The sequence below is a fragment of the Rhipicephalus microplus genome, chromosome X (assembly GCF_043290135.1).
Source record: "Rhipicephalus microplus isolate Deutch F79 chromosome X, USDA_Rmic, whole genome shotgun sequence".
NCBI lineage: Eukaryota > Metazoa > Arthropoda > Arachnida > Ixodida > Ixodidae > Rhipicephalus > Rhipicephalus microplus.
In genome coordinates, this window is record NC_134710.1 from 406679512 (window position 1) to 406687005 (window position 7494).

Genomic DNA, 7494 nt, shown 5'->3' on the forward strand with positions numbered 1-7494 from the left:
GCGCTCTTCAATGTTTGGTATAGGGTAAATCTGATCTTTGGTGATCGAGTTTAGCTTGCGATAATCCACGCAAGGGCGTGGATCTTTTCCCGGCACCTCAACTAAGATTAAGGGCGAAGTGTAATCGCTCTCACAAGGCTCGATCACGCCTAATTCCAACATCTTCTTCACCTCGGAATCCATAATCTCTCGTTGGCGCGGTGACACTCGGTAAGCTTTGCTACGCACGGGTTCTGAGGATGTCAGCTCGATGTCATGAGTAACAACTGAGGTTCTTCCAGGCCTATCTACAAATAAGTCCTGAAATTCTTTCAGAAGATCCTAGAGCTCGATCTTTTGCTCCGGCTCTAACTGCGCTTTCGATATTAATTCTTTGATTAGTGGTTCACCATCCTCACCGTTTATGGCTGATGCAAGCCCTGGAAGTTCAACTGGAATCTCCTCGGGGATGTTCACCATCATGCATACCACTGCTTCCCGTTCTCGGTATGGCTTGAGCAGATTGCAATGATACACTTGCTGTATCTTTCGCTTTCCGGGCAGGCGTATCACGTAGTTTGTGTCAGAAAGCTTTTCAACTACGTTGGCGGGACCTTCCCACTGCACTTCTAACTTGTTTTTCTGCGACGGTCGCAGTATCATTACTCTGTCCCCGACAGCGAATCGACGGGTTCTGGCTGTGCGGTCATAGTACACCTTTGACCTATGTTGCGCTTTAGCCATGGCTTGCTCTGATAACCGTTGAGCGCTTCTTAAACGCTCCAGTAGCTTCAAAACGTACTCGACCACTACTGGGTCTTCGGCTCGGCCTTCCCACGATTCTCGAAGCAAGCGAAGAGGAGATCGCAACGAGCGGCCGTACACAAGCTCGGCTGGCGAAAACCCCGTTGCTTCATGCGGGGCAGTCCTTAACGCGAACATGGTAGCCGGCAAACATAGCTCCCAGTCCGTCTTCCTTTCGTAGCATAACGCCCTCAACACTCGCTTCAGAACGGAGTGGAGCTTCTCCACGGAGTTAGACTGAGGGTGGTAGACTGAACTATGAATTAGTTTTACTCCGCACCTTTCCAAAAACGTAGTGGTAAGAGCACTAGTAAACACAGAGCCTTGATCCGACTGTATTTCGGCGGGAAAGCCAACTCGTGCGAATATGGAAAGGAGCGCGTTAACTATTTCCACAGAGCTAAGTTCTTTAAGTGGAACCGCTTCGGGGAACTTAGTCGCTGGGCATATCGCGGTCAGCACGTGGCGGTACCCCGACGATGTCGCCGGCAGTGGGCCTACAGTGTCCACTACGAGCCGCCGAAACGGCTCTGTGATGATAGGCACCAGCTTCATCGGCGCCCTCGACTTGTCACCCGGCTTATTTACACGCTGACACGTGTCGCATGTCCTTACAAATCGCTCTGCGTCGCGGAAACAGCCTGGCCAATAATACTCCTGCAACAACCGTCCCTTCGTTTTCTTGACGCCTAAATGACCTGCCCAAGAACTTCCATGCGACAAGCGCAGTAAATCCTCTCGACAAGCTTGAGGCACGACCAGCTGATCAAACATTACACCCCTTTTGTCAACATACTTCCTGTACAGTATGCCATCCTTCTCATAATAACTTATGTTTTTCGGGGCTATCTTTTCATTTACCCTGCTCTGGATGTTTCGCAAGCTCGGGTCTTTATCTTGTTGATTCCTCAAGGCCATGCTGTCTACCATTAACAGTCGCTGTAAGCTTTCCGACGTAGGCGCTACAAGTAAATCTCTGGAATGCTCTTCCAATAATTCTGATGGTGCCCTTGCCGTAGCTTCATCATCTACGGATGGGACACCCTGCTGTTGTAACGCTGGTGCAAGTTCGACCTCTGCTGGGGAGTCCTGCGTCAGGTCGATTTCAGCTAAAGGGGACTCGGCAACTGCCTTCGCAGCGAGTTCCCGTGCTTTCGAACGCGTTAGCGCCATCACATTTGCCTCCCCAAACAGCTGCCCTCTCTCGCGCAGCATCTTGTCAGATCTATTCGAAAACAGGTAAGGGTATTGCGGAGGGAGTGCCGGCAACACGGCAGCTTCCGTCTCGAGCGTGCCGAAAGGACCTTTGATAGTTACCTTTGCGACAGGAAGGCATGCACTACACGACTCTACAGCCTGCTTGATCCAAGCACACTCACCCGTGAACATTTGCGGTTCAACGTACGAGCTGTGAACTACGTCCATCGTAGCCGCAGAATCGCGCAGTACGCGGCATGGCTTCCCGTTCACTTCAAGGTCACGCATGTAAGGTTCGAGAAGCTCGATATTCTCGTCCCTACCACTGATGGATAGAAACACAACTTTTGGTTTCTTACAGTGCGCCGCAATGTGACCGGGTTTATGGCAGTTATAGCAAAGGAACGGTTCCCTCGCTTCTAGCTTCCTTTGCTGTTCTAACGCAGGTTCGGTGTTCCGTTCCGACTCCGACGTATTTACGGTTCGGGCATTCCCAATTTCAGGCTCTTCCTTCGTTTCCACAGGCCCTCTCTTTGGCTTGAACCTAAAATCGGGACCCCTCTTTTCGACCACTGTCACTGCCTTCGCGAGCCCGACGTGTGACGAATTCCTCTGCTAGCTCTGCGGCTCTGGCTACAGAGCTAACATCTGGCCTGTCTTGCACCCAATGCCTAATGTTCTCTGGTAACCGGTTGTAGAATTGCTCTAGTAAAAAACACTCAATAACCTTTGCGTGGTCACCGTAGGCCTTCTCCTCCTTTAGCCATTCCACCATGTTTGACTTCAGTTTATAGGCAAATTCAGTGTATGACTCACTCCTTCCTTTCTCCAATTCACGGAATTTCCGCCGGAATGCCTCCGCGGACAGCCTGTACTTCCTAAGCAAACTGGATTTTACTTTATCGTAATCGTCGACCTCCTCAGTGGATAAACGAGCGATTACTTCTGCTGCCTCGCCAGGTAAGAGTGTGAGCAAGCGCTGTGGCCACGACTCACGGGAGAACCCCTGCTTCTCACACGTCCGCTCAAAGTTCACCAAGAACAACCCAATGTCCTCTCCGAGTTTATAAGGGCGAATTAGTTCTGTCATTTTGAGCGATATGTGCACCCCTGCACTGTTTGTCTCGCTTCTCTGCCCTGCCGTTCGCACGCGCTCTATTTCAACCTCGAGTCGCTTTAACTCGAGCGCGTGATCGCGTTCCTCGCGCTCTCTCGAACGTTGAAACTCGAGTCGTTTTAATTCGAGCTCCCTTTCCTCACGCTCTTTCTCTTGCTGTTCTCTACGCTCCTCTGCCTGTCTTTTTGCGGCTTCCCTTTCTCGAATTATCTCAAGGCATTCCGTCAGCTCATCTTCCTCAGCCTCCAGAGCACTAATAGCCTCGATCAATTCTGGTTTCCGGAGTGCGTCAGAAACATCCAAACGCAACTCCTTCGCAAGCTGTAATAACTCCGCTTTACGCAGCAACTTCAAATTCATGGCTGTGTTCAGTGCGACCTTTCCTACTGTACACAACTATCTTGCCGCAGCCCACTTTGGCGACAACAATAGTTCGAATTACCAGTTACGCTTCCCCACTGAAAAAGCCTGGCGAAACTCAGCAGACAAAGCCCCGCACTCACCACTCCGCAGCCAAGAATTCCGCGTAGACCCTCGCAAATACTGCATCTGGTTGCGGCCTGGCAGACGAGACGGCTCGTGGATCCGTGTCGCAGCTCAGCCCTCGAGTCGTCGAAATGACTGCAGCATCCCACCGCTGCCACCAGTTGTTAAGGGGGGTGTCTCTTGACCACCGCCGTCAGCAGGTTGTGCTCGTAACTTGCATCAGGACCGACGAGAAGGGAAGTACCGGCGAGACGGCGCAGAACAGCAAATCAAAAGAGTCTACATAGTTAGACCGAAGTGGACATTCAAGTTTACAAACAAAGGTAAGAAGCCAAGGAGCAGAGTTCCGGCAGAGTCTCAATCCAGACTGCTTCACCCAGTCTCTCCCTGCGCGTTTTTAAAGGGTTCCAGACACTTGTGTGACGTCAGGCGCCTCCAGACATGACCAAATATGGATCACCTTGTGTTCGCACCACCTACCACGCCACTGGTCACGCCACCGATCACGCGACTGATCGCGCCACGGATCACACCACCGGCGTTCCCACACTCAAGAGCCAGGTGCGAATGAGCCATGAGCTCACCGCGTTCTCGCGCACAGCACATGACGACCTTCGCGGCAGCAGCGTCTCAGGTTCCTCGGCGTCTGGGCATACACTTCTGCGCCTCTACCCCCGATACGTTTACAGGCCCGGGAGCGTTCGCACGCTGTCCGTGGTCTTGCATTTGGGCCCAAAGGGGTTCGCGTAAAATGAAGCGTAACATGGCCCACAGTGCGAGGGCAGCAACAGTCACTGCCAAGGTTCAGCAGGGGCAGCCCGTCCCGGGCATCCGACACCTGGCTCCGAGGGCGGAATGGCGACGTGCAGAGTAGCAAGCCCTGAACAAGGCCCAACCGGAGCTCTGGACGGTCTTCCGGAGAATCGATGCCGTCTGCAGTCGCACGCACGCAGGCGCCGGAACCAGGGCTGGCAGGGCGTGTGCGTCTCAATCAACCGCTCGCGTGATGGGACCAAGGCCTGGCGCCTGCTGAAATGCCTGTTGATGGCGCCGCGGGCCTTGAACCAGGGACTGTCCCTGGGTGTTCACCTGTCCATCACGGCTGCTAACCTGGTAGAACGGCTGGCTGACCAGTTTGCTGCCAGAGACATAGCCCCACTGCCTGCTGCACCACCGCCTGCTGCCCTCCCTTGCCCTACCTCCTGCCATCATCCCAGATGGGTGTCCGCGCAGGTGCGGGAGCTGTGCTGAGAGCCCATCGGGATACACGAGCTGGTGGTGGCCCTCGAGAGGACCAAGCGACGAAGTGCTCCATGCAGGGGCCGACGGCATCACCTTCCAGATGCTCCGCAACCTGGATGGAGGTGGCCGTCAACGACTCCTGGAGTACTACAACGACGTCTGGTGCACCGGAGTCTTACCCGAGTCCTGGCCAACTGCGGTGGTGGCGCCAATCCTGAAGCCCCGGAGGAAGGCCACGGCTCTCTCCTCGTACTGGCCAGTCTCTCTCACCTCCGTGCCCTGCAAGGTGCTGGAGAGGGTGGCTCTAGAGAGACTGGAGTGGATTGCCGACCACCTGGGCTTCTTTCCGGAGCAGCAGACGGGCTTCAGGCGACACCGGTGCACGGCAGATTCGATCTCGGACGTCGTCGCTACCATCGAGGACGCCAGGAGCAGCGGGGACGTGGCCATGCTGCTGCTGCTGGACGTAGAGAGTGCCTTCGACGTACTCCCACACGTGGTGGTCGAGGCGGCCCTGGACTACCTCGGCATCAGCGGGAGCCTCCGAGGCTTCGTGACCGCCTTCCTGTCCGGGAGGACCTTCCACGTCCGTGTTGAAGGGGCAACCAGCCAATCCAGGGACGTCTCTGCTGGTGTCCCACAGGGTTCAGTACTGAGCCACTTCCTCTTTAACATGACACTAGCAGGACTTCCGACGTTCCTCCCAACAGACACCAGGTTCCCGGCCCGCTGCTCCGTCTACGCAGATGACGTGGCAGTCTGGGTTCAGGGACTAAGGCGGTCCATCCCAGCCATCAGGAGATCACTGCAGGCGGCCCTCGATGCAGTGATAACCTACCTCGGAGGCACCGGGCTTAAGGTCTCTGCCACCGAGACCGAGGCCCTGCTGATTCACCCGCTGGCGGCAGCTCGCACCCACGTGAGATGGCTGAGGGTTGGCAACCGCAGCCTGCCTTAGAGGCTGGTGGTGAAGTACCTGGGGCTCACCATCGACCACCGGCTCACGTGGATCCTGGCTGTCAAGGCTGCTGCCACCAAGGTGCGGTGCCTCCAGGGTGCCATCAGCAGACTGCAGCTGCGTGGCCGCGGCTGCTACACTAAGTGGGCCCTCCGGCTCAACCAGGCTGCAGCGTCCTCGGTCCTCTTGTACGCCTTCCCGCTGGTGAACTTGACACCGGCCAGGAGACGCCTGCTGGAGGGACTCCACAGAGGTGCACTGAGGGCCATCCTGGTGCTTCCCAAAAGCTCGCCGGTGGCAGCGACTCTCGCGGAGGCGGGAGAGTAGCCCCTGACGTTACGTATGCTCCAACGTGCGCTGGGCCACATCGACCGCCTTTACCGCGCCACCGACGGCAGGGCCCTTCCGGAGCGTCTCCGCAGTCAGCCAGGATCACGGATGGGAGGCCTCTGCCTGCTGTACCACCTGATGGTCCCGGACCCACCAGTCCCGGTTACCTCTCCACCGCCTCACCACCAGCCACCAGAGGTGCACCTCTGCTTGGAAGGGGCAACCAAGCGACGGACGCCTGCGGCCGCACTGCAACAGGTGGCCTCCTGCAAGCTCCAGGAACAACTGGAGGGACGGCTACAGGTGTTCACGGATGGATCTGTGATGCCGGACGGGACCGCAGCGTCCGCGTGCGTAATCCCGTCCAGAGCCAACAGCAGGCAGTGCAGGCTACCCTTCCCAGCGAGCTCCACGGCTGCGGAACTGGCTGGACTCCATCTCGCGGTAGACCTGTTGGCCGAGGACATCCTCTTTGAGGAAGCTGTGGTCCTGTGTGACAGCAAGGCGGCCCTGCAGACCCTGGCCAACTCCCGCCATTCCGAACTGACGGCCTGCCTCCTGACAGCCAAGGTTCGGGCCCTAACCGACGCCGGGGTGTCCGTCTCCTTCCACTGGCTGCCCTCCCACGTGGACATCGCTGGAAACGAGAAGGCGGACACACTCGCCAAGGCTGCCCACCAGCCTGGTACCCCCTACTCCTGTGCCCTGGTGGCCAGGGACTATTCGCAGGCCTGCCTCAAGAGGCTCCTCGTCACAGTCCACCCAGACCTGAGGGTGGCCAGCGGGCGAGGACCAAAGCCTCTCCCAGAGATGGGCCTCATCAGGAGAGAACGGGCCTCCCTGTTACGACTGCGGACCGGCTGCGTGTGGACAGCGGCCCACCGCCACGCCAAGGACCTCTGTCCCTCCCCGGCCTGCAGCCGTTGCGGAGACCCAGAGAACCTCGAACACCTCTCTGTGCCTGCCCTGGCTTACCACAGGAACGCTTGAGGGCCTACGCGGCCTACAGAAGACAGGGTCTTCCCGTCTCCACCCTGGAACACCTGCTGTTCCCGTCTCGTCCACATCCAGCAGCACTCCGCAGCCTGGCGGAGTTCGTGGAGGAGTCAGGAATCGCTGCCTACCGCTGATCCCAGGAGCCATGCTGCCCTTCCCCTTGCCGACGGCCTGCTGCTCGCGCTGAAGCGGACCGGACATCCCTCCTTACACACCACACACTATTTCTCCTATCCTCTTTCATCCCCCTCCACCCCACTCCAAAGTCACTGCGCCATGTCGCCTGTAGGCAGACAGAAATTAGGTGCCTTCTTCGTTTTCCTACAACAACAACAGATGAAGTGCCGAGAGCTGGTGATTCCGCTGCGCCAAGTGGTAGCGTTGC